Here is a 27,418-nt window from a genome sequence, read left to right as displayed (position 1 = left end):
ACAAGAAAATGTTAATAGTTCCCAATGCTTATTTGGAAATTTCCAGACATCTTTAATTCACTAGTAAACAAACTAGGGAATACTCTTTTCTAAGTAGAACCCTTGAAAGAATTAAGACAACAGAGTAGGTCATGAAGAAACAAAATCTAGAGGTATAGTCTAAACACTTACTGGGCTTTTCTAGTAAGAGTTCAGGAGTGGGACAAGCTTACTGGGACCCAACTCCTCTACAGGAATATTTAGCTTTAATACATGGATGATTTGTTATGGCCCTAATAATGTCAATGGAAATTGTTGGCTTTACTGGACGCTGTAACGATATGCGACACACAGTTACTGAAAGTGAAGCTAAGTATTTAATGTAGAAAATTACTCACAAGATACCAAACCCCGAGAAGCCCAGCAGATCTCAGCTAGCGACTGGACCGGAAGCCGAACTCCAGGAAAAGAGAGAGAGACTTCCTGTGCGCTGTCTTTTATGCCTTCCCCCGTAACGCCCCTAGCCATGCCCAAAAGTGGGCCTGGCTAGTGACGTAGTTCCGCCTACGTACGTATACGTCTTTACGTCCAGCCGTATACGTCTTTAGTCCTGCCTAAAGTGGGTGTGGTTAGCGGTGTGGTAAACCGCCCTTTTATTACCTCATCTGTATGCGCCTCTAGTAAGTCACATGTTTAATGGCGGCATCAGACTTCCTCCTACAGGAAATGATCAAAACCTTTCCAAATATTTCTTGCTTTTACTTTAAAAATCAATACCCTGCTTTCCATCAAATTACAATGAGAAATGAAGCCAAGATATAGTCTTTCCAGAATCAGCCAGAACGCCTATTTCCAATGATCTCATGCAGGATAAATTATGCTAGTATACTTTGTGACCCCCCAGTGATTAATCTACTGGCATTCAGACTAGTGTCTCTGAGCTAAGTCAACAAGAGCAGGGGACACCAACAGTATGCCTCCTTTTCTGGGTAGACATGATATCATGTCACCTTCTCCAGACCCAGTTTCAGTGTCACACAAAAGCTCTCTCTTCCATGTTGACCTTGGATCTTGTCTACAGAATCAAGTCCACATCACTTTCAGAAATCCAGCCTCACACATGAGATGCCACTTAATTTCTGCTTGATTCTTACCTACCTGCCTTCGTGTTTAATGGCTTGTTTGTGCTGTTTATCCATTCATTTCAGTAACAAGCATTTGTTAAATAATTAACTATGCTTGCTAGGTCCTGGATTAGAGTAATATTCAGATGAAATTGATCTGCCTTCACTTTTCCAGTCTTGCTAGGTGATCGAGTTTAACAAGAAATTGCATAAGATATGATGACTTTTAATTAGGGAAGTATAATCCCTGTGTTTTCAAGTGGTTAGGGCTTGAGTTCTGATCAAACAATAGCTTATTAATTGCCAGGCTCCCCACCTCATTTCTCTGGGTTTCACCTTGGTATGTTCTCCCTATCAGAGTCTATGCTTTAACACTGGCTATGTAAGTTCTGATTCACTCCCCTTCTAGCTGTCTGCTCAGTTCTATAGCTGGCCTGTATTGTAAGATAGGAATGCCCAGACTCTGTGTGAGTGTCTCACAGAGGTGACCTTGTCACACTGTCCCTCCCAGCTCATACTAACCAAGTCATGAGATCCTGAGCAGACAGTTACATTAGGCTGGAAACATTCTCAACACTCTTCCCATGGACACTACCCTGAAACTTGCTTTCTCTACAGCTGAAGCAAGCCCATGCCTTCTTAAGGGACACTGCAGTACTTATTTGAGGAGCTGACAAGCTCTTCCAGAGAGCCCAATCTCCTTTAAGACTGTTGTCCTGTTAACATCCTTAATGTAGGTTATACAATATTCTCATATGAAAAATAAAGATAAAAATGCAAGGATCAGAAGCACATAATGTGTGGTTTGGGGTGGGTGGCTTTCTAGCAGTCCTCTTGACTCTATGACTGTCATTTCTTATTGGTGAGTAATTCTGTCCATATAATCAGCTAATACCCAGGTCCACTCACAATTAACATTTATTGCACAAAAAAATAGGAACAAGGAAACATATTGAATATTTATAGACATGTCATGATTTAACACCTGGTCATGGTGGCTGAGGGACTGATCTAATTTCGAAGAGAAGTAGCATATGTGGAAAACTGTCAGTATCAGCATGCATTAAATATTAAATAAATGACAGTAAAATGAAGAATAGAATAAACTTCTGAGAGCTAATGAAAGTGGATCATTTACCCTCATAATAAATGTGATATAGGCATTACCATTCTATAGGTGAAAGATAGAAAACCTTGACAGCTTTCATAATCTAATCATTGCAAAGGACTCAGCGGCTAGCATCCACACTCAAGCTATTTATGTAATGTAATGCAGGATTTCACTTCGCGAAGACTAAATATCGAGAAGCTCCACATTCCTTACCAAATGATTTGTCCTTCATGCTGGGAAGCTATTGAGAAAGCAAAGATTGAGTTGATAGCATTAACTATGGATAACAAATGGAAAGCATAAATGATCTGGACAAATAGGAATGTGTGACTACTGCAACTATCAGATTTTTCTTTCAACTTTGGAAAGAAATAAAAAAAGATAGTGACTTTTTTTTTTTGGTTTTTCGAGACAGGGTTTCTCTGTGGCTTTGGAGGCTGTCCTGGAACTCGCTTGGTAGTCCAGGCTGGTCTCGAACTCACAGAGATCCGCCTGCCTCTGCCTCCTGAGTGCTGGGATTAAAGGCGTGCGCCACCAACGCCCGGCTGATAGTGACTTTTATAGCAGAATCCTGTCAATAATCAGGTCACAGAATGGGGACCCAAATGTGTATGTGAACTTGCTTAGTTACCATTGTAACCAGTCTCTATCCAACTGCCCAGATGTTAGCTAAGGGGCTTCTTAGTTAAGGGAATTGCACAGGGACTTCTAATATGCAGATTACCCAGATCACAACTGTGGACTACAGTCACCAGTTGGCCTATAGTTGAATCTTTATTTCCTAATCATGTGACAGTTACCAAGTTACATAGTTTCTTTTTGCTTGAATTTCCAGGAAAACAATGGTGAAATCACTAGCACTTATGTGACAAGATATTATTTGAAAACATGTTGTCTACTCTTAGCATTAGCTAATAAAAATTACATATTTTACTAACATACAGAAACTGAGCTAGGGAATTCAAATGGCTGGCATCCTGGCACTTGACAAGAAGTAGCTCTAACTAGAAAACTGGATTCGGAGGTAGGAGTCTTGGATAAATATCCAGACCTTTCACACAGTACTTCTTGGCAGGTCACATGATGCACTTGACTCTCAGCACCTTCCTTGCATAAACTGGATCTAATACCCACGTCCTCCTCCGATCACATCCAGCACACAGTCATTATGTTGTTGCTATTGGCAACTTGCAAATATTTGTGAGTTTTGAAGTATGCTCTTGCAATGCCTGTGATAACTGGTTAATTATCACTACAAGGCTCAATTAACAGCCAAAAATAAAATCAGGGCTGTCAGTTCCTGGTAAAGTGTACTGTGTTCAGAGGTTGTCTCTGGAGTCAAATGGTCGTCCTGAGAGGAATCCGTTACAAAATGGTCATTATAGCCAAGCATTTGAGAAACGCCAGGCTGAGCCATTCTGAATATGTGTTCTAAGTTCCAACACTGAAATATAAATTATTAAGCTGCTGTAGCACAAATACTAGCTTTGCCTGCAGGAGACCTCTGTGGTGCATTGCAGGGAAATAGAAACAGCAATGCCAAACCTAGTTATACAAGTCAGTTCTGAGTCCTAGGCGCTCCTGCAGTGGAGCAGCCCAAGGTACTCAGGGCACGGAGCTCAGTAGGGGGATAGAGAGCTCCCAGGGCAAATTTCGAGGTTAAAAATGACAAATCAGGAGAGAGAAGAGCCCGTCTGTTCTGCTTCATATTGCTGCAAGAACCAGATTAAACGCTTTTATAGGATTCCATGTGGGAATCCTGTAAAAACGGATGGTCAAAAATGTGTGTTTTTTTAACTTGCTAGTTTGAAAAAGAGTATAGTGACTGAAGGGATAATAGTCACTGACCTTGAATGAAGTATGATAGTTTCCATGAGCATTCTTGCGACCTGAGTAGACTCTCACTGCTTGGCACGATGATGCCGTTATGGTCTTAATCATTATCCCATCAGCTAGGATCACTCCATTTACTAGTTGAGGAAACCAATTTAGTTAACTGCCCTGAGATCACAAACTGGCCAGTTTCAGGGTTGTCCTTTCCACTTAGTCACCCCTACCATCACTCAAGTGTGCCAAGAAGAGAGATTTCATACAAAGCACTTTAAACTTAAGTGACTGAAAGAGCTCATGGTTGCCTAGCAACAGGGCTTTCAGAGTGTGACAAGCTGAAGAAAACCTCTAGAGAGCAGGGGAAACCTGGCATCTCTCAGTAGCTTGCCTGCTGCAGTAAGTGGGAAACCCATTTTAGCAATTGGCACAAGGGCCTGCAAAGTGACCCCTAGGGACTGGGTGATCACCAGGTTCCTTTTATGGTGGCATCTGCCAAAAAATGAACCATTGAGTTACTAAAGTCTCAGTTAATTGTGTAGATCCGGTCCCGCTCCCCCACTCCAGGAACCAGAGTGTAAAGCCGTTTCTGTTCACATTCCTTATCTCACTCTAAGTGATATAGCACCCTGACACAACATGGTTCCTCTGAATAATGACTTGAAGCAAGAGTGTTTCTGGACTGAGAATTTTCCAGGCTCAGGCTTATGTTCAGGAAATAAGTAGGAATGCACCTCATAGACTGTCTTCTAAGATGTTAAAGGTCTGTAAAGGGCAAGAAAAAACCAAACAAGTATCCTGAATGTGGGGTAAAGGTTTTCCAAACATGAGTCACTGTAGAAGTTCCTTAGCTAAGAGCCTTATATTTGAATCCAGCAATCTTAGAGGACTTTATTTTATGATAAGGTTTAAATTATCATTAATCCTGGAAATTTTCATTCCTGTCCAAATCCTAAAAAAGAAAAGAAAAGAAATTTGAAACTCAGGTCGACTTCCCTGAAGTCACACAAGACCAGCAGCAAATGTAGGATCCAGACTCATGCTTTCTGGTTATATATTCAACATGTCTGTGCAGGGGCTTAAATTCAAGCAAAAAATAGCTAGTTACATATAGTTGCAAATAGTTCAGTACAAGCCTTACATGCTACCAGGAGCAATCAGGCCTGGGCTGGAGACACAGCTCTGCACTGCCTCCTGCAGCCCAAGGAGTTCATTCATTCCAGAGACTTAACTCAATGGAAGCCAGAAGCCTCATTTGCCACTTTGAGGAGTTTCAGGAAGAGACAGGGTGCAGCAACTTTGGAGTTTACAAAAGAAGTCTATAAGCATAGAAGGGGACCAATAAAAATATAGGTACTCAGAGAAAGGATGAGACTAATCAAAGTGTCATGTGGGCTTCCCAAAGAAGTGTCACCCTTGACTGACTGGACAATAGCCACGTCTATGATTTGGGAGGCTGTGAGGTTACTGCTTCAAAGAGTTGCTAAGAAACCTAAATGACCTGACTGGCTAGTTTTTGAAGTGCACCAGACAGTACAATTGCAGCTTATGAACTAAAACCCCAGATCCTGAGAATTGCACAGGAGGTTAAGATTTTCACTCTAAACGAAAATTAATAGCCCCTCTTGTGAATTTCTAGAAAACATCTAGGAAAGGAGGAATGTTAGGCTCAAGGCCCATAAGCATTCATTGTACTGTAACATTCCTTAGAAGGTAATTCTACATGAAAAACATCATGTCTCTTCATCAGCAACCCTCACAGAAAATATTAATTGTGCTAGAAGTTTTATCTCTTAGCTGGCAAGTCTGGAGTGAGGAGCCCCATCTTTTTCCCATTCCTTCACTTTCACCCATCTTTTTAATCTATCTCCCTAATGGTAAATGAAGCAACAAAGGAGAGTGACATTGAATTAGGAAGGAATAAGGAAAATAATGCATGAAAAGGGTAGCATTTTAATTGGACCTTGTAGAATAAGCACAATTAAGACTCTGGAGTTAAAATTGTCTTTAGAAGAAGAACAATTATAAGTATATGAAACAAAGGTATTGATAGCAAGATGACACAGAGAGAGCTGACAAAGTGGGCCAAGTATGAGACAAAGAATGGCAAAGGAAGGATGGGTAGGTGACAAAGGGGATAGTAAGGATACTGTGTAGTGCAGTTCCAGTAGCTTTGATTATGCTTAGCAAGCCACTGAGAGATGTTAACTTTAACAACGGAGTGTCATTACTGAATGTGGTGGCTTAATGAAGCTGTATTTATACTGTATATAAAATCTAGTTGCTGTGAAGACAGATTATATAGCTACTGTCATTGTCCAGGAAAAGACATGAGGTGGTAAGGAGAATGAAGGCTTCTGGGAAAAAGGAAGGAATAGACTCAAGACATTAGAGACAGAAAACATGGAATTGTGGAATGGGACTGCCCAAGGTGAGCATAATGTGCATGAGGTCAGGTTGACGAGTAGGTTGATGATGCCAGGAGTGCAGCCATACATTTTGGCATTATCTATCCACAGGATAACATTTGAGTGGAAGTAGATTAATGTCCAAGATAAATAATGTGTGTTATTTATGAATTTATAGCACCCAAATGAAGTAGCAGGGTTCTGAACTATAGGGGCTATGATTTTACTAATGTTTTAATTATAATATAATATACATTCAGGTAAGTATACAGATCTCAAATCAGAAAGTATTGTCTTAGAGAAGTATGACAGTATATACATGATATTATATTATGTTGTAGTTCATGTACTGCTCAATGATTTGAAGTTTAGAACAATACTACCATGACCTTCTTGTCTTTTAGTGGCACAAATGTAGGTATTTATATCTGCAATAGCACTGTCTACACACATGAATATGAGGGTGTGCTTCTAAATCAGTGAAGGAGGTATAACAGCCTCTGATGTGAAGTGAACCACTTATAGCTGAACAAGAAGACACAGATCAGGCTACAATTACAGAAAACAGTTGGAAGATAACATCTGGGGCCATGACCTAGAGTGTAGCTCAGAGGCAGAATGCTCAGCTAACTTCTGAGATCGTGAATAAATATTAATGGAATATTGATAAGTAACACCAGTTAATTGTTGATCAGGGCTGTTAGTTCCATATAAAGACACCTGATGTAATAGTGGCTCAAAATCAATAGGGACATATGAAGTGTGGTGATGCCATATCCAATGAAATCCAAAGTTCAGATGTTACATTTTACTTAGAACAAAATATAAATCAATGCAGATGGTATAGAAAATAGGTACAATCCCCAAGACACATGCCAATGAAGTTACATTGAAATTGATGGGAGGCCTCATATCTGTTTCTCTTTGATTTCAGCTTCAATTTCCCCCATGCCATTGGGAAAGTTCAATAAACACAGACAGAAGTCTAACAGTGTGGCCTAGGAACTGATGGTCAAAACCAGTGTCAGATTGAAGCTCAGCCTTCAATCTAGTGATCTTGAGTGACTACAGAACAAACCAGGTCAACCATCAACACTATCCAAGCATGTAAATCAGTTTCCTTGCTGTCTTCTCTGATTCAACCTAAAATGGCTCAGAACTAAGTTGGGGAGTTAATTTTCTTAAGGGCCTGACCTCTAGTATGTGGGACACACTCCAGTGGATCACTAGACACCTGATAGTATATCAACCTATTCGGATTAAATAGGTTTAAAAAGAAGGAGGATGTAAACTTGGGTGGGTACAGAATGGGAGGGTGGACCTAGAGGGGTTGATTGACGTGGCGAGGTCCATTTTACCTGTGGATAGGACCTTCCCTTAGAAAGATGGGGAAATTGAGTTGAGCACTGCCCTTCATGATCCATTGCTTCCTAATTGAGGAGGCAATGTAACCAGCTCTCTTAAGTTCCTGCTGCTATGACATTCCCACCGTGGTAACTATACCTTCAGCTTTGAGTGGAAGTCATCTCTTTATCCATTGGTTTCCTTTTTGTGGGGATATTTTATCTCAGCAGAAGCTAAAGTAACTAAGTTAATTTCACAGTTGCCAAAAGCATGCCTTTGTTTTTCAGCTTCTGAGTAAACAATACCTTGTGTTTTCAGGTGTAGCCTCCTGAAAATGCTTTGATTGGTTTCTTCTAGACATGACAGCATCTTGGGGGATCTGAGAATGTGATATTTTTCTCTTTGATTATGCATTGTTGCCTTCAATGTCTCCTGTTCTGCAGTAGACATTTTCAGGATTCCTGGATGTCTTTAGCAAAATGTCACCAGAAGGAGAATAAAAATAGGGAAGTATGAAGTTAAAGAAGGTCCTTTTAGCAAGATAGTATTTACTCACCTGTTCTCCCAGGCCCTAGGATAACTGTTAAGAGATTTCCCAGTGGCTAAATGTGCTTGTTGCCGGGCCTGACACCTGAGTTCAATCCCCAGGGTCCTACTTGTTAGAAAGAGAACTGGGTCTTGCAAGGTGTCCTCTGATCTCCACACACATAGCATAGCGCTCAGAGGCACACATACATGTGCATGTGCTTGCACACATACCCACATATGCACAATAAATAGATAAAATCCTTAATGAAAATAGTAATTGTCAAGAATTTAGGACTTCTAAGGAAACTGAAGCACTGAGAATTTACTGAGTTTAACTTTATATGTAAAGAGTGTAGCTGAGAGTCATTAATGGACTTTCTCAGCCTAAGTCACCCATTGAACCACCTTATTATACTGCCCCTACTGACATATAAATAATACAGATAATAAAAAATCCCAGTTTCTTTAGTAAATCTCAACTTTGTCCACCTCTATAAATTACATATTCTTCCGCAGTCATTATGATAAATAGATGACCTAAAGTATGGATGTGGAAGTAAGTATCCAAGCATAAATATCCAAGACTACAGAGTTCGTGTGGAAGGAGGAACATGCTCACATACCCTTACCACCAAACTGAGAGGGGCTGCACTATTCTGCACACACATTAGTGCTGCAGCTTTTCCCAAACTGCTTGTTCAGTTCCTTTGATAACACTCCGTGTCTCATTTTTATTCTGTAGCTGCAGGTGGATGAGAAGACTAACTCCCACATTCTAGACCTGCCTGCAGAATTTCATTTTATATATACAATCCCCAAAAATTCAGTCTGGGGAGCTCTGGGGCTGGTATAGCTGGAAAATAGATGATGCTAACTCAAAGTCAATGCAAGTACAATCTAGAATGATGGTCATACAGTGTTTATACCAAAGCAGACACACAATCAGTACAATAAAAGGAAATGAATGAGAAGCAGGCGTTGTGTTAGAACACAGGACAATCTTCTGCTCCCCAACCCAGTAGATTTTTACTACACTATGTAATACCAGGTGATTTAAGGCTGAACGTCCATTAGCCTGTGTGATGACGTTGATATTTTAGTGATGCTAATGGCACTTCACAAATCACAAACATTTCTAGGACTACCACACCTGTCTTTGTAATAGTTTTCAGTTTGCTCCTTAGCATGTAGAATAGATCTCCAGGATTATGGCAATTCTGCAGTTAGATGGATGTTTACAATCTAGAACATTAACATAGCTCAGAAAACTTTAATACTTGATATCTGCCCCTGCCTCTGAGGTGACAGAGCAGACAATACTCCTTACTATTCATTTAAAAATGATGATGACTTGCAAAATCACTTTAGTGATTTCCTCATTGAGCAAGCAATAGCAAAGAATGTAGACCATTTAACAAATGCAGGGCACCATCACAATTCAGACATGAGTCTATTGATTGGAAACCACAACATATGTATGGAAGCAAGTTTTGTTTGTTTGATTTAGGGACAGAGTTGGTGCATGTGGTGGAGTCGAGGGGCATCCGTTTGGAATCTGGGGCCAGGGGTTATTTTCAGTTTTGTTACTTATTAGGTAGGTGATCTGGAACAATGACCTCTCGGAACCTCAATTTCCTGTGTTATAAAATGACACCCTCCCTCCCACAACACAGCATCTCTTCTCGTTTTCTCCTCTTGTGGATGGACTTGTGAGAGCTGAACGAGATAGTTGAGGTGGCTGGCGAAATGTCTATCCTACTGCTTTCCTAAGTTTGCTTTGCAAATAGCTCTGAGAGGCTTGCTCAGCCATTTCTGATCATTTTCATCTCTTTATCCCCTTTTATGTGTTTCTTTTAGACTAAAAATCAAATAATGCATCATTCCCAACCAAGAATTATTATCCTCTCAATTTTCAAGAAATAAAAATTAGGAAGCCTTTTTTGTAAGGCAGCCTCTTTTGGTCGACTTTCTGAACACACTGACGGATTTGTGGTTTCCAAATGCAGGGCATGTTCAAGGCCTACTCATCAGTCATTTCTCTTACACCCAGCAGACTGCCTGCAAAACACAATAACTCTTGTAGTGTTCCTTTAAGTAAAGATTTAAATATCTCCATGAGTGTTATTGTGGAAGAATTGTCCTGGATCCTGTTGACCCTACATCATCCTAAAGGTTCAATATTGGCCTTCTAAGAGAGAATTTGCAAGGTTCTAAGGTCATACTAAATTAACCAAAATTGCCAGAGCAGAATTTCTGGCAGAGTTCCATCACTCGTCTTTTCGGGTCCATTTCAGAACTCTGTTTTCTAGTTGTGGACTACCCAGAATCTATATATTTCTGGGTGATCCAGAGTGGCTCCTTCTCATTCAGCCTCCTCTCTCCACGTCCCTCAGATCTGCTCTTTACAATGGAAATGACCTCTCTGGCTGTCTTGCACAGATGTGACTCCTACCTAAGATACCCACTGAACTCTTCCATCTTTCTAATCTGCCACGGTTCTATCATTCTCATCTTACCCATAAATTCCCTTCTGATTTTTCTGACCTCCACAGTTTGTAAGTTTCTTGCTCTCTTTCCACATCAGTTACTGGAACACTGGGAGTATGCTGCTTGGTTGTGCAAATGCCTTTGAGTAGCATGCAACCCTGAGATTTGCTGGGTATATATGAGAATCCACAAAGGGCTACCAGAAACAAGATGGTGGATTTAGACAGAGCATAATTTCCCTAAGTGTCATATATGCGGAGACCACAAAGGAACAGATAATGGTCAAAAATATTTCAGTAGAACACCTCAGAGCTGGAAGTCTCACTTGCTTGGTTTGGGGCAGGGGGCGAGGTGTGCACATGACTCCCCTAAGGACTCTGCACTCCACTCTCATACCATTAATCTGAAGTCAGTGTAAGTGAGGACTTGGAACAGCTGGGTTGTATGGCTCTTGTTCTGTACATTTTCCGCTGAACTGAAACTCTCCTTTCTGGAGGGAGAAAGTAACCTCATAAGATGCAGGAAGTAAATGAAATTCAGATGGCTCAGGAAGGCCTGAAAATGACAAGAGTCACAGGGCATCTCCCCAAGGTTATAAAAGGAATGAAAAGTTTTGGGGGGGGTGAGACACTCTGGCCAGTTGAGCTGCCTTCAAGATATGCAGGGTTCACCAGAGACCCAGCTTTTGTGAGTTGTCACCCATCCCTGGTAGACGTTTTGCTAATGCAAGTCCTTGGAGTCCCCATGCTCCTGTTATAACCCTTCACCATACTCCTATAAGGAACCCCAGTATGCCCACTGATTCACCAATCTAGACCTGAGTGGATTTATTTTGGGGATGCTATTGGAGTCCTATCTGAAGGGAATGTATGTTTATTCAGGCCCTGCCCTCAGGAAAAAGTCCCACAACTGCACTTTACATTCCATGCCCTAACAGCCAGCCTTGAACGACATGCTATTTTGTATTGGTAAATCTTGTTTTCATGGCCTAAACAGAAGGCTAAGACATACTTTTTCTTCTTATAGACATGAGATGAATTTAAGACGTTAACATCTGGGCAAATAGTAGATAAGAATTCAATTTTATTGATGACTTGACAACTTTCTGAACTAGAATTTGAGTGCTAGAGAGGTCACTCAGCAATGAAGTTCATACTGCTCCCCCAGAGGACCCAAGTTTGGTTCCCAGCACCCATGTCAGACATGTCATAACTGCCTGTAACTCCAGTTCTGGAGGATCTCACACCCACTTCTTGCCTCTGAAGTTACCTACACACATTTGGCATACACTCACATGTAATAAAAATTTAAAAATAAACTATAATTTTATAAAAGCAACTGTCTGACTGTTACTGTTTCATCCATGCATATCTTCCAATGACTGACATACAAGGATGGCAGAGGACATGGTTGCTGGGAACCCCTTACTGCACACCTGGGTTTCTAAGTATTAATGTACTCAGTATTGGTCAGCATATTTTGTGTCTGGTGCACACTGTCACTGGTAAGGATGCTCTAGTATTCCACAAACACAAGTAGGATTACTTTGGTAGTTACGTGTAATATGATTTAAAAAGAAAGTGAGGACCGATTCTCCATACAGACGCACAAGTCTCCATGTGAACAGACACACTGGTGTCCTCTGTAAGTGAGCATTTGCATGTAGCTCAGTGCTGGCACAGGGACTAGGCTGTTATCATTCAGAGTTGGATGGTGACAGCATGAGCCCCAAACTGCACCCCAATGGGCATAGAAACCCCTTAATGTACTTGGAGCTGTATCACACTTGCCTTTTTTTTTCAAGACAGGGTTTCCCTGTGGCTTTGGAGCCTGTCCTGGAACTAGCTCTTGTAGACCAGGCTGACCTTGAACTCACAGAGATCATCCTGCCTCTGCCTCCTGAGTGCTGGGAGTGCCCAGCCACATTTCCATTTTAACTGAGGTTTCTCTCTCACCTGATATTGACAACCAAGCCACATTTTCACACACCAGCGTCAGGGGCCTTCATCTGTGAGCCTCCTTTCCAGTAACCCAGGTGTGTTTGGAACCCCGGCAGCTTTCTATACAGAAGAGAGGTGGGCAGTGGGGCTACAACACATTTGATGCACCTGCCTTGGCATCAAATGGATATCAAATGGGGTGAGTAGGTGAAGCCATGTCGTGAAAGCTCATTTGCTGCTCCTGTTTGGGGTCCTCAGACAACATCTTCTCAAAGTGGTCAGATATCACTTATTTTTCTGTCTTAGAAAATGAAATACCTTAGGTTGCAAGGAGTTCATCTAAATTACTATACTTACTGAAAACCTAAAACATCTTTTAAAGTGACATTTGCTTATTTGTGTTGGGGCTGGGGTGGGGGTAGGGGTGGAAATCAGCGGACCACTCACAAGAGTCTACTCTCTGCTTCCACCAGGTGTCTTGGGCAGTCAGGCTTGGTGGCAAGTACGTTTACTCCCTGAACCGTCTCACCATTCCAAGATGGATCTAAAATAATCTTCATGTTCTGTTTACATTTCTTTTCCTTGTTGGAGGCCATATGAATCAGTCATGGGGCTCTTCGTGTTCACAGTCACACACAGGGGAAACAGATCTCTCTGTATCCCTAGGTCTACGTCAGGGTAGCATTGCCTGTGACACTTGTTTATCTCTTTTCCATGCACATCTTTATCCCCAAGTTGGCAGGAGAGCTTTGAAGTCAAGGATGGACTTGAACATCTTCTCCATTTCCCTTCACAGGCCAAGCAGAACTCAGACAGTACCAAGGTGAACTTCTGTCATTTCCAGCCACACTTTGGTGTTACACTGGAAATATTGAAATATAATTAGCTTGATATATGGGAAAAATAGAAACATGGTGGCACATGCCCGTAATTGTAGCACTTGAGAGGCCGAGACCTAAGGACAGTGAGTTAGAGGTCAGTTTGGATTACACTGTGGGAACTGGTCTCAAAATAAAACAAGTCTCTCTCCCTTCCTCTCTTCTCTTCTCCCTCTCTCTCTGTCTCCCTTATACATTCTCTCTCTCCCCCCACAAACACACCACACCACACACTCACACACACACACACACTCACACACACACACATTACCAAAAGCTTTCATTACTGCTTGCCAAATGCAGCTGCTTCAAGAAACAATTTTACATCTCTTTTAACTGATAATAGTTACACGAGTAGCATATGTGTCCTTGAGAGGTTAGATTATGAATAAAGAAACATTTTTAAGTAAATGGAAGTGTTAGATGTCATTGTCTTGGACGTTTTCATTTTAACATAATCATTCTAAAAAAAGCCTGACTTCTCTCATACTCAGCCACATCCTTGGAATCCACTAAAAATATTAAGATATTAGTGAATAAATCAAAACTGCACAGACATTATCTAATTATTATGATGTAGTCTAAGATACAGTCCTAAGTGCCCTGTCTAATTAAAAGAGTAAATAACTATAGAGAATCCTTGGGTTATTGTGGAAGCCTTGGCTCTAGCAGTCTTCTGTTAGCTGATAAATGCCCCCTGATAGGTTGAAGCTCTCTTAGACCCATCTTCTAAGGCTGAATGAACTTACACGTGCAAATAAATACATATGGAAAAATCCACACAAACAAGCAGGCTCGGTGGATATTGGCTCCCACCTCTGGAGCCAAGCATGACTGCTTCCTAGTCATTCTGTCCATGTTAGTCAAATCCTATCAAATGGCCCAGCTGCCCATTTGTGACTGATTTCAGCCTTTGGGTCTTGATGTTCCACATGTCGTGGTTTTAAGTCCTCATGCTTCACTAGCTGCTCTCATTCAACCTCTGCTTAGTTTTGTCACAATTTAGGTGGGCCTCTGGCACCACACGGTGTTGGTAAGTCGGAGGGCCTGCAGTGACATTAAGGATGCAGCCGCTCAGCCTGCTCTCCTGAATTCTCCACTAAGGAAAGCCAACTTTAAAAATATGAAAACAGTTTTTAATGAGGGATGGAAATACTGCCTGTTATGGTGTCTCAGGCAGAAAATAAAGACAGCAAGGTTGTATCAAATAGGTCATGGCTCATTTGTGTGGATGAGGACTGTGATTAATTTTCTTAAATAATTTACTGGGTTTCATCGCTTACCTCCTTCAAAAACGTTTTGTAAAAATTACATATAGTTTAAAATATCAAGTAACAATAAACATTTATAACAATACACACAGACCTCTGCCTTATATGTTCCTAGTCTTGGTTCCTTTTGGTTATTTGATGCACATTCAAAAATTGAAGATTTTTTTCTTTTCACTTTCAGCTAAACCCATACTCCTAAACAAGTTACTAATGCTTCCACCTCTACTCCAGACAGCTTTAAAAATTATTTATTAGCTTTCAGCTATGAAAAAGATTCTCTCTTTCACGTCCTTGCATCCTCTTTCCAAAACTGTGTAGCACAACTGGAAAGTTGACAACGAAGACTATCAATAAAGGAAAAAGTAAGTAGAGAGAACCTGCTGCGATCACATACACAATGCAATGAAAACATGAGCAACATACAGAAAGATATTTTTATTTCTGAGGATGCACATGTATCTGTGTACACATCTGTAAGTACCCACAGAGGTCAGACAAGGGTATCAGATCCCCGGAAGCTAGAGTTACTGGCAGATGTCATGTGGGTGCTGGGAACTCAACTTGGGTCCTTTGAAATAGCAGCAAGTGCTCTTAACTGCTGAGTCATCTCTCCAGATCCATGAGCAATATTTAAAAGTCATGTATAATTAATATATATATATATATATCATGTCTATAAACAACCTCAAAGAAAATCTAATCAAAACCAACTCAAAATGACTGCAATGTTCAAATTTGCAGGCTGATATTTATATGCAGATACTATAGCAATACAAGATAGAGTGAAGTGTTTACGTAGAAACATGGAAGAGTTAAAGGCAATCCAGGGTTTACACTAGACCAGTGGCTCCAGACAAGGAGACCAGGAAGACCTTGTTGGATAGAATTAGATGAGATTATCATTGCCTTCTAAAATAAAATGTCCTGGTCCCTTCAGCGACCTTTATGAGGTTCAGAATAAGAGTTCTATTGGGACTTAATGGAAGAGAGAAATGGTGCAGCTCGGGCATAGTTCTTGAACATCACTGTCAATCGGCTCTGTCCTGGCAGTTCTCTGGGGATGAGCAGAGAAAGTGCAGTGTGAAGTCAGGGGACCTGGAGGCTGTTTCCAAGATGCTGAATATTTACCTATTTTCCACTTATTTAGCCTCATCCTTCTTCATTTTCATGGCTTATCAAAGACACACATTTCATTTTTGTTTGTTTGTTTGTTTTGGATTTTTTTTTATTTAGGTTAGAAACAATCTTGTTTCACATGTCAATCCCAGCTCCCTCTCCTCCTCTCCTGCCCTCCCCACCAGGTCCCCCAGTCCCCACCCAATCTCCACTCCCATCGCCAGAGAGGGTGAGGCCCTCCATGGTGGATCTCCAGAGTCTGTCATTCCATCTAGGGCAGGGCCTAGGCCCTCCCCCAAGAGTCCCGGCTGAGAGAGCCTCCCATATTGTGGCATGCACACTCAAAGTCTATTTGTACGCCAGGGATAAATACTACCCACGGCCCGATAGTTTACCTAGGCCTCCTCACTGATGCCCACATTCAGGCGGTCTGGGTCAGTCCCATGCTTTCCACACAGCCGTCAATCTGGAGTCCAAGAGCTCCCCCTTGTTCAGGTCAGCTGTTTCTGTGGGTTAAACCAGCCCAGTCTTAACTCCTTTGCCCATCAGTTCTCTCTGACACTGGATTCCAGGAGTTCAGTTCAGTGTTTGTCTGTGGGTGTCTGCCTCTGCTTTCTTCAGTCGCTGGATGAAGGTTCTGTTTCCTAGACTCTCTGGCAGTGGGATTGTATGCTGGCACTCCCCTGATTCATGTCTAAAATCTATATATGAGTGAGTACATACCATGTTGTCTTTTTGTGACTGGGTTACCTCATTCAGGATGGTTTCTTCTAGTGCCATCCATTTGCCTCCAAGTTTCAAGATTCCATTGTTTTTTCCCCCTGCTGAATAGTACTCCATTGTGTAAATGTACCACATTTTCTCTATCCCCTCATCAGTTGAGGGGCATCTAGGTTGCTTCCAGATTCTGGCTATTACAAATAATGCTGCTATGAACATAGGGGAACAAACATCCTTGTAGTATGAATGTGTATCTTTTGGGTATATGCCTAAGAGTAGAATTGCTGGGTCTTGTGGTAGACTGATTCCCATTTTCCTGAGGAATTTGCATACTGATTTCCAAAGTGGCTGTACAAGTCAGCACTCCCACCAGCAGGGGAGGAGTGTTCCCCTTTCTCCACATCCTCTCCAGCAAAAATTGTCGTTGGAGTTTTTGATTTTAGCCATTCTGACAGGATGGTATCTCAGAGTTGTTTTGATTTGGATTTCCCGTATGACTAGGGATGTTGAGCACTTTCTCAAGTATCTCTCAGCCATTTTAGTCTCCTCTATTGAGAATTCTCCATTTAGTTGTACCCCATTTTTTGATTGGATCCTTAGGTGTTTTGGAGACTTGTTTCTTGAGTTCTTTGTAAATTTTGGAGACCAGCCCTCTGTCAGATGTGGGGGTTATTGGATATCTTTTCCCAATCTGTGGGTTTCCTTTTGTCTTGCTGACTGTGTCCTTTGCCTTACAGAAGCTTCTCAGTTTCAGGAGGTCCCATTTATGAATTGTCTATCTTAGTGTCCATGCTACTGGAGTTATGTTCAGGACATGGTCTCCTGTACCAATTTGTTCAAGGATGCCTCCCACTTTCTCTTCTAACAGGTTCATTGTGGCTGGATTTATGTTGAGGTCTTTGATCCATTTGGACTTAAGTTTTGTGCATGGTGATTAGGCATGGATCTATCAGCATTCTTCTACATGCCAGCATCCAGTTATGTCAGTACCATTTGTTGAAGATGCTTTCTTTTTTCCATTGTATAATGTTAGCTTCTTTGTTGAAAATCAAATGTTCATACATATATGGGTTAATATCAGGGTGTTCAGTTCGATTCCATTTGTCTACCTGTCTATTTTTGTGCCTATACCAAGCTGTTTTCAGGTCTGTAGCTCCATAATAGAGCTTGAAGTCAAGGATGTCAATGCCTCCAGATGTTGCTTTGTTGAATAAGGTTGTTTTTGCTGTCCTGGGTCTTTTGTTTTTCCATACAAAGTTGATTATTGTTCTTTCAAGGTCTTTGAAGAATTTTTCTGGGATTTTAATGGGGATTGCTGTAAATCTGCATATTGCTTTTGGTAAGATTGCCATTTGCACTGTGGTGATCCTACCTGTCGAAGCGCATGAGAGATCTTTCGATCTTCTGGTGTCTTCTTTAATTTCTTTCTTTAAAGACTCAAAGTTCTTGCTATACAGGTCCTTCACTTGTTTGGTTAGCATTACCCCAAGGTATTTTATGTTGTTTGTGGCAATTGTAAAGGGCAATGATTCTCTGATTTCTTTCTCAGCCCTTTTGTTGTCTGTATATTGTAGGGTTACTGATTTTCTTGAGTTGACCTTGTATCCTGCCACATTGATGAAAGTATCAGCTGCAGGAGTTCCCTGGTAGAATTTTTGGGTCACTTATGTAAACTATCATATCATCTGCAAATAGTGAAAGTTTGACCTCTTCCTTTACAATTTGTATCCCCTTGTTCTCCATTTGTTGTCATATTGCTCTAGCTAGAATTTCAAGTACAATATTGAAGAAGTATGGAGAGAGTGGACAACCTTGTCTTGTTCCTGATCTTAGAAGAATTGTGTTGAGTTTCTGTCCATTTAGTTTGATGTTGGCTGTTGGTTTGCTGTATATGAATCAATATTAATACATCTACTCTGTGTTCCTGGAATGAGGTTTTGGGTAGTCAGCTATTAACACAGCATCTGAGTAAGGTTGAATATATATATATATATACACATATATATGCATTTATTTTTAACAAATATACATTTGTATATATACTAAATTTCGCTTATATTTTTAATTATGTTTATCTGTGTGTCTGAGAGATGGGAGAGGGGATTGTCCATGGTAGCTCAATACCCAAGAAGGCCAGAACAGAAGAGGATATCAGATTCCCTAGGCCTGGAGGCCTAGCTGCCTACCAGAACCTGGAGCAGAGCTCTCTTTCAGATAAATAGAAGCTATTTTCTGCTGATCTGTCTGGCTCCCAGCTCTTGAGTTGATGTTTGAAAGCACAATTTTTACATGTGATTTTGCTGATGTATATTTATTATCAATTATCATATTAGTTCACTATAATTATGTAAATGTTTGTTTTACATACCTCAATCTTAATCTGAATTATCACCTATGGTCCTACTTGCTTCGTCATTCAACATTTCTTTTCTCAATGAACTGACTTGAGGAGCCACAGGGATGCCTTTCAGGAGCCTGGAAACTCAGATGACCTCCTCACTCTCCCCGCCCACCAGTGTCTCCATTCCTGCCACTTTTGTCTCTGTGAAGCTTGGTACCTTTTTTTTGTTTGTTTGTTTGTTTTTTTTTTTTTTTTGGTTTTTCGAGACAGGGTTTCTCTGTATTGTTTTGGAGGTTGTCCTGGAACTTGCTCTGTAGACCAGGCTGGCCTCAAACTCACAGAGGTCCGCCTGCCTCTGCCTCCCGAGTGCTGGGATTAAAGGCGTGCGCCACCAACGCCTGGCTTTGGTACCTTTTTAATACAGAAGACATTCCCCTCAAAGTTGTTCCCCTCCCCTAAGATACAAATGAAACCATGTTCTCATTTAAGTCATTTAATAATCCCATTTTCTGTAAGACAAGCACAGCAAAATTATCCTAGAAAAGCTACCTTCAGTCTGCCTCTGCACCCGCTCTCCTATATGCAGAGCTCCATACATCAGTGCACTTTCACACCCTTAGAATAAAAAGTCAAAGACAGCAGTAGGCACGACAGGAACACAGGTGCAAACACACAAGTTTACTACGAGTGTAGGCTGAAAGGCATGAACTATTTTAAATGAAAACTAACTGGAGATAATCCTTTTCATCAGCTATTTTACTTTTAATCTCATATTTTCCCTCAGAAGTCTACAGTCACTCTGGGACTATGTCTCTCTTTTCATTTGGTTGTTTTAGAAGAGAACCAACTTTGGGTATCCTGGTAAAGAAGATGACAATTTTGGCTATTGAGATGCAGGAAGTGGCACCATGTAATTTTGCCACATTATCGTCTTTTCTCCTTAGACCAAGTATTCTCCCACTTGGTGGGTTAGTATTCCAGTTAGGTGACTTCTGGAACGGAGCGGTCCTGTCACTGTTTGGTTTAGGTTTGGTGTTAGTGGTAGCATTAGGGTCAGGGTTAAGAGAAAGAATAAGGATACATTAGTTTTAGGGTTAGGCTAGAGTTAGGGTTGAGGTTATGATATTTCCAAAACTTGTCAATGTCTCCTGCATAGTGAACACTAGGGACAGTTCAGAAGATTGAATTAATCTCCAGTAACACTTTTGTTGAACCAGAAATTCTGCTGCTTCTCTCTGCTAATGTGGCTGTGAGAGCTCAGAAGTTTGGTGGATGGAAAGTGGGACTGAGAATGACACATGTTAATCTCACTTGCACTCATCTGTATTTGGTTGTGTGTGTGTGTGTGTGCACACTGTGTGTTATTACTTCATCAAAATTGTATTTCAGTATCACAGGATTGATGCAAAGTGTGCTCCCTAGTGTCAGACCTCTTAGTTTGGGAAGCCAATTGCACTGCTGATCAGGAATCTCTCGGCATGCCATTTGACTTGTTTTGATGTCAATTTTCTTAAGCTGTCAATGGAAAATAATGGTTAATGCATAAAGCTGTTTCATGTTACACAATAAGTCAGACAAAGAGTTTAGAGTAATGTTCTACCCATAGCATGTGCACAGTAAATGTGTCTGTTCTGTTATCCTTCAGGAAGCAGCCCTGGCTTCTCAATTCACTTATGTAGCACTGTCTAATAAGGTTCTTCCACAGTGTCTTCCTAGCCAACACCCCTCTATTCCCCTTCTCTACCTTTTGTCCCTGAAGACCCCTGAAGCCTTAAAGTTATCTGTATCTTCTGAGCCGGGCGTTGGTGGCGCACACCTTTAATCCCAGCACTCGGGAGGCAGAGGCAGGCGGATCTCTGTGAGTTCGAGGCCAGGCTAGACCGACAGCCTCCAAAACAGAGAAACCCTGTCTCGTAAAAAACCAAAAAAAAAAAAAAAAGTTATCTGTATCTTCTCAACAATCAATATCCATTACACATAGCTGGGATTGCAAATATTTTGGTGAAAGACATTAATGGAGACTGCCAACCACAGCACAGCCATTTCCTTACAGAGAGGCACTTGAGTCTTCTGATAGCCTGACCTTCAGTTAGGAAGTGATTAGGACATCTCAAATAATCCCAAGAATTCAATCAATATGGTTCACTCTTTGGTTGTGATTAGCAGAGGGACATCAGTTGTCACCAGTAGTCTACCACAAAGTCAGATACATCACTCGACTGTCCAGCCTTTCCTCATATTGTTCATTCATTGCATACCCTTGGGATGAGGGTTGAAGGACTCTTCAGGTTTCCATGGCAACAGAAAGGCTATGCTAACTTGCCTACCTTCATAAAAGAAAACTAGTGGACAGTACATAGTAAAAACAAATAAACAAAGTTAATTTCCCTTTAGATTTTAGAAGCCTGTGTTATTGGAGTCTGCTGTGTTAGTGCCAAGAACTTCAGAGCTGAAAGTAAACTCACTTGCTTTTCTGGTTGGAAGTACGCCATCCATTTCCCTGTTTGTTTGATTTAAAATCGTGTCTTCCCTTTGGCCCATTACCTTGCCAGAGAAGGAAATGAGAGCGGGAATATTTCACACCAATTTCCATTTCTGAGCATTCAGAGTGAAGTTAGCAAATTTCTTAGGAAGTTTATTTCAAGTCATCGCTTTGAAAGTCTGCCGATATCAGGAGAGACACATTCACGTGAAATTTCTCTAGCTATGTCGCCACCTTGTGTTTCTTCTGTGAACTTCATTGCCGGAAACAGTTTTCTCTATGGGAATGTTGAGAAAGTAGCTCTCCATGTTCAGCACATCTAAAGTGAGTTTTGAATCCTGTAGCCACTGCCAGTATAGATAGCTTGAGAAAATGGGAGAGAATCCTGTAACAACAGGTATTCTTATACGTGTTTGGGATCTTAGTGGAGGCCACAAAGAGTGGGTCATAAAGACTATATTCATGGATTTTTTGCATAGTTCATTTTGTAGCACCATAGTTTCATTCCTGACAAAACTGACATAAAAATATACTTAATATTCCATCAGACTTAAAACCCTCTTATCTGTACAAAAAGGAGTTTCATTCCTGACAAAACTGACATAAAAATATACTTAATATTCCGTCAGACTTAAAACCCTCTTATCTGTACAAAAAGGAGTTTCACTCCTGACAAAACTGACGTAAAAATATACTTAATATTCCGTCAGACTTAAAACCCTCTTATCTGGACAAAAAGGAGAAATATAGTGGCACCTTGTTTTGCCAGTGAAGTGTTGGTGATCTCCTATTGGGCACAGGCCTGCACTTAAGTGTGGTTTGTATACCTACTGAGACTCTGTTGGAGAAAAATAATTTTGCCTTGGTTATTATCAATTGGAGATATGTTCTAGCCTGTGATTGACAACAGTGATCTGCTTGCAAGATATGCTGGGGCAACAGTGACACAAGTAACCTGAGACTTCATTGGCCATGGAGCTAGGAGAAAACTATACACTACTGTTCTGACAAAGCAATGTGGTAATAACATGACTCCTAATGACATTCCGTCATACCCGGATGAGTGCCTCGCTCAGCCGTCATCAGGGAAGCTTTCTCCCGCAGTAGATGAGAAGACATGCAGAGACCCACAAACTGGACAAAGAGACTGTGGAATACTCAGTCCTAAATGGGATGTCTCTACTGAAATCCTTTCCTCAGGCTCAGGGGACTCTGTGGGAAAAGAAGCCTAAAGTTTGTGAGAGCCAGAGAAGTTGGAGGACACCAAGGAAACAAGGTTTGGTAGACACAGCAGGACGGGTGCACCTCTGAACTCACAGCTCACAGGGCCTGCACAGGTCCCCACGCTGAGAAGCAAAGTGGACACAAGCCTCCACACCTCAGCAAAATATCAATATTCAAATAAAAACTAAGGTATTCCAGGTGTTTCAGTCAGGGAAAGACTGAGGTTCTAAACATGGAAAATAGACCCTATCATCAGTCCCTTTGTTTGCTTATTTGAGAATGGATGGCACTGTGTAGTCCCAACTGGCCAGAAACTTGCAATGTAGACTAGGCTGGCCACGAACACACAGACATCTTGCCTCTGCCTCCAAAATGCTGAGTGTTTACCATATACTTGGTTATATGTCACTTTTCAAGTATGAATTTTTGAGATATTTTCAACTTCAAAATATGTGACCTTTACCTTTGTCTTTTCCTCTGTTTGCTCTGCAGGAAGAAGAATGGCAGCAATTGATGGTTTGTTCACATAAACTGCATAGTGCAAAGCTGTGTTGCCATTTGCATCCTTTATTTGGGTCAGCCCCATATTGAAGGAGTAAAGATACAATGGTTTCTTCACACATTTGTACTGCCTGTTAGTATTGTATCAAAAAACCCACTGTCAATTCTAGAAATGTAATACAGTGGTTTTCCCCAACTAGCTGTGGATTTTTAATTATTTTGCGAGTATGGGTATTTTACCTGCTCACATGTCTGTGCACCCCTTGGGTGCAGTGCCCTCAGAGGCCAGAAGAGGGCATCAGATACCCTGACACTGTAATTACAGACGGGTGTGAGCCACCTCGTGGATGCTGGGAATCAAACGGAATACTAGGAAAGCAGTCGTTGCTTTTAACCCCTGAATCACCTCCCCAGGCCCCAGTTAGCTATATTTAAATGTGGTGAATCCATTTTCCTCCTAAGCATTTCCATTAAATCCTTCTCCACTGAAATTTTGGAATTTGATCTACCTTTCTCAATGGCGTTGTCTTCTCATTGTCAAGTGCATTAATACCACAATTGTTTTCCACTAGAGTATTTACTATTTCTGCATATCCGCAAGAGGATGAAAAATGTAGAAAAGTTCTGTGGAAATAAGAGGTGTCTTTTCATTAAAACACACTACGTCATCATATGAAAACACACACATAGTTGCACATGTCAAATTACATGCAATTCCTCTGCCTTATATTATCACTTACTCAGAGAGTATAAATATGGGAACTCAGAGGACAAAACTTTGTAAATAGTCACTGTCTTAGTTAGGATTAGTATTCCTGTGATGAAACACCATGGCCAAAGCAACTAGGGGAGGAAAGGGTTTATTTCAGCTCACACTTCCAGTTTACAGTCCATCATTGAGGGAAGTCAGGGTAGGAACTCAAGTAGGGCAGGAACCTTGACGCAGGAGCTTCTGCAGTGGCCATTGAGGAGTGCTGCTTACTGACTTGCTCAGTCTGCTTTCTTATAGAAGCCAGGACCACCAGACCAAGAATGGCATTGTCTACAATGGGCTGGGCCCTCTCATATCAATTACTAATTGAGAAAGTGTCCTACAGGCCTGTCTACAGCTCAATCTTTTTTAAAAGATTTTATTTATTTATTATATATACAGTATTATATCAGTGTGTTTGCGTGCAGGTCAGAAGAAGGCACCAGATCTTATTTTAGATGATTGTAAGCCTCCTTGTAGTTGGTGGAAATTGAACTCATGACCTCTAGAAGAGCAGCCAGTGCTCTTAATATTTGGAACATCTCTCCAGCCCCTACTACCACTCAATCTTATGGAAGCATTTTCATAATTGGATTTCCCTTCTTTCAGACGACTTTAATTTGTGTCTGCTGTAAAATTTCACTGAATAAGATGGTAATGAATGCATGGGAATCAGCAAGTTTTCATAGGGGAATTGAGGAGGCTATGATATACCTCAATTTAAAATATAATTTGCCAAGCAAGAAGAGTTTATTGCTTTGTAAATTATGAAGCCTGTCAGTGAGATCCTCCTCTTTCAGCAGAAGTATCTTGCAAATGACCCAAGCCTATTGTGAAAATGGTGGGCAGTGGATGTTCACTCACAGCTCCATTGCAGACATTTCCTAAATGTATCAAATGCATTGCAGACATTTCCTAAATGTATCAAAATCTTCAGATGGGTGAATGAAATCCATCTGCCTGGCTGCACTGGTAATGGTGTTGTGTCAGAAAAAGTACTAAGTCTGACATTTCGGTTCTTTCAGGATATTCAGGCAAGAGAAGAAAGGCCCCCCAGAAGCTTCCTGTGTGTAATGTTTGTAATTAGGTAAAAGTAAATAAAGAAGAATAAAACCCTTTGTAAAACTTCTTGACTGAAGTATGTGCTTAGAGATTGCTATTAGCTTGAGCTATGGTGACAGGTAAGTCCACAGCACACAATCAGTCTCAACTTATGACTTTGGCGATATAATTCTTCTATGTGTTAAGTATTTTTGTGTCTTTCTAAACTGGTTCCTGGATTTGAGGACTGTATCTAACCTGGTTCCTGGATTTGAGGACTGTATCTGGTAGAGTATACATCTCCAATTTGTTAATTGTGGCCTTCATTATTTTTATACATTCTAGTGAAACAGTCAGATGTGATTCACCACGTCTTGCTCTAATCTATCTGGATACGTGTAATTGTTATTTCCAGTTTGGTGACTCTGTCCATTCACTTGTCAGTATTTATTATGCTCAATTCTTCAGTTCTCTAGTCCTCTCGTCAGTTTAGCAGACCGTAAAAATAACAAGAAACTTATGAGTTAAATCTTATAGAACTTGGAACTATTTACCTTTTACAAAGATAGCTGAAATCTATGTAGATCACTTTCTCCTTTCCCACTTTATGGTAATGTATTCCTTGTTTCCAAATGATTTATGAATGAAATTGCTTATTTGTTATATTGGTGACAATCTTATTTCCTCACAATATTGACTGTAAAAATGATTCTAATTCCACTAATGAGCCAGAGCAGAACACTCCTCAGCCCTGGAATTTAGGTTCAGCTATATATATATTTAAAATAGATGCATGGGCTCTCTGCTCCTTCTCTCTGTTCCCCAGTAAGCAGCATCTTCTTGTACAGTGCCAGCATCGACCCTATGACATGATGGTGAAGGATACAGTGAGTGGATTTAGGTATATTGGTCACCAGGTCTGGCTTCAGCTCTGACATTGCTGCCATCAATGACCCCTTCATTGACCTTAGCTACACATATGATTCTACTCACAGGAAGTTCCATAGCACTGTCAAGGCTGAGAGTGGGAAACTTGCCATGAATGGGAAAGGCATCTTCATCTTCTGGGAACGAGATCCCACTGACATCAAGAGGGATGGTGTTGGTGCTGAGTATGCTGTGGAGTCTACTAGTGTATTCACAATTGAGGATAAGTCTGAGACCCACTCCAAAAGAGCCAACATGTCTACTCTTTTTGCTGATGCCCCATGTTTGTGATGAGTGGGGACCAGGAGAAATATGAAGACTCACTCAAGATTGTCAGAGGTGCTTTCTGCACCACTAACTGCTTTGCACCTCCTTGCCAATGTCATCTACGACAACTTTGGCATCATGGAGGGATCATAACCATGATATATTCCATCATTGCCACCCAGAAGACTGTGGGTGACCCCTGAAGGAATATGTAACATGGCCATCCTGAACATCCCCAGAACATCATCCCTTCATCCACAGGTGCTGCCAAGGCTGTGGGCAGGGTCATCCCAGCGCTAAATAGGAAGCTCACTGCCATGGTCTTCCATAATGTTATCCACAATATTTCTGTCATGGACCTGACATGACATCTGGAGAAAGTTGCTAAGTGCAATGACATCAAGGAGATAGTGAAACAGGTATTGAAGGGCCAACTAAAGGACTGTAGTAAGGACCAGGTTGTCCTTGTAGCTTTAGTAGTGATGCTAATTCTTCTGTCTTTGACCCTGTGGCTGGCATTGCTCTCAATGACAACTTAATAAAGCTCTTTTTCTGGTGTGAGTATAAATACGACTACAGGAATAGGGTGTTGAACCTCATGACCTACTTGGACTCCAAGGAGTAAGAACTCCAGGAACACTCACACCAGAAATAACAAGAGAGGCAGAGAGAGGCCCTTGGCTGCTGGGGAGTCCCTGTCCCAACTCAGCCCTCAAACACAGAGCATCTCCCCTGACAGTTCCATCTCAGATCCCCCAGAAGAAGAGGAGGGGTTTAGAGACCATTACTCTCTTGAACACCATCAATAAATCTCACTGCACCTGCTTAAAAAACAGATAGGCAAATAGATGAACTCTTGATAGCTTTTGGGGTGGAATAAGTAGTATTCTTTAAGCTTATGACTCCTGATAGGAGGAACACACTACAGTGCATGCCCCCCACCTAGAAGAACACGGACAGCACAAACTGGAATCCACTAATATTTTTTTTATAAAGGAAGAATATGAAGTTCGGGAGGATAAAGAGTAGGGAATGGGCATCCAGAAGACCCTCCCACATAGGAAAGACATCAGCCCTTCCAGGCCCCAACTTCTGGCGATCCCAGCTTCAGGTGAGCTTGGGTCTCCGGGGGGGGGACAATCCCCATCCTC

General features: G+C 41.2%; 1 long non-coding RNA gene across 4 annotated transcripts in view; it reads left to right on the top strand.

The window, feature by feature from the left end:
* The window catches only part of LOC121136106, a 29,438-nt gene extending 5,666 nt beyond the window's left edge, over nt 1–23,772 (top strand). For all 4 annotated transcript variants that reach the window (XR_005873232.1, XR_005873230.1, XR_005873233.1 and 1 more), the window contains exon 4: nt 23,273–23,772. This is a non-coding gene — a long non-coding RNA (uncharacterized LOC121136106). The remainder of the gene's footprint in view (nt 1–23,272) is intronic.
* Nucleotides 23,773–27,418: the final 3,646 nt, after the last annotated feature.

The sequence above is a fragment of the Mesocricetus auratus genome, unplaced genomic scaffold (genome assembly GCF_017639785.1).
Source record: "Mesocricetus auratus isolate SY011 unplaced genomic scaffold, BCM_Maur_2.0 Super-Scaffold_100048, whole genome shotgun sequence".
Taxonomy (NCBI): Eukaryota; Metazoa; Chordata; class Mammalia; order Rodentia; family Cricetidae; genus Mesocricetus; species Mesocricetus auratus.
This window is presented reverse-complemented; position numbering and strand designations above follow the sequence as displayed.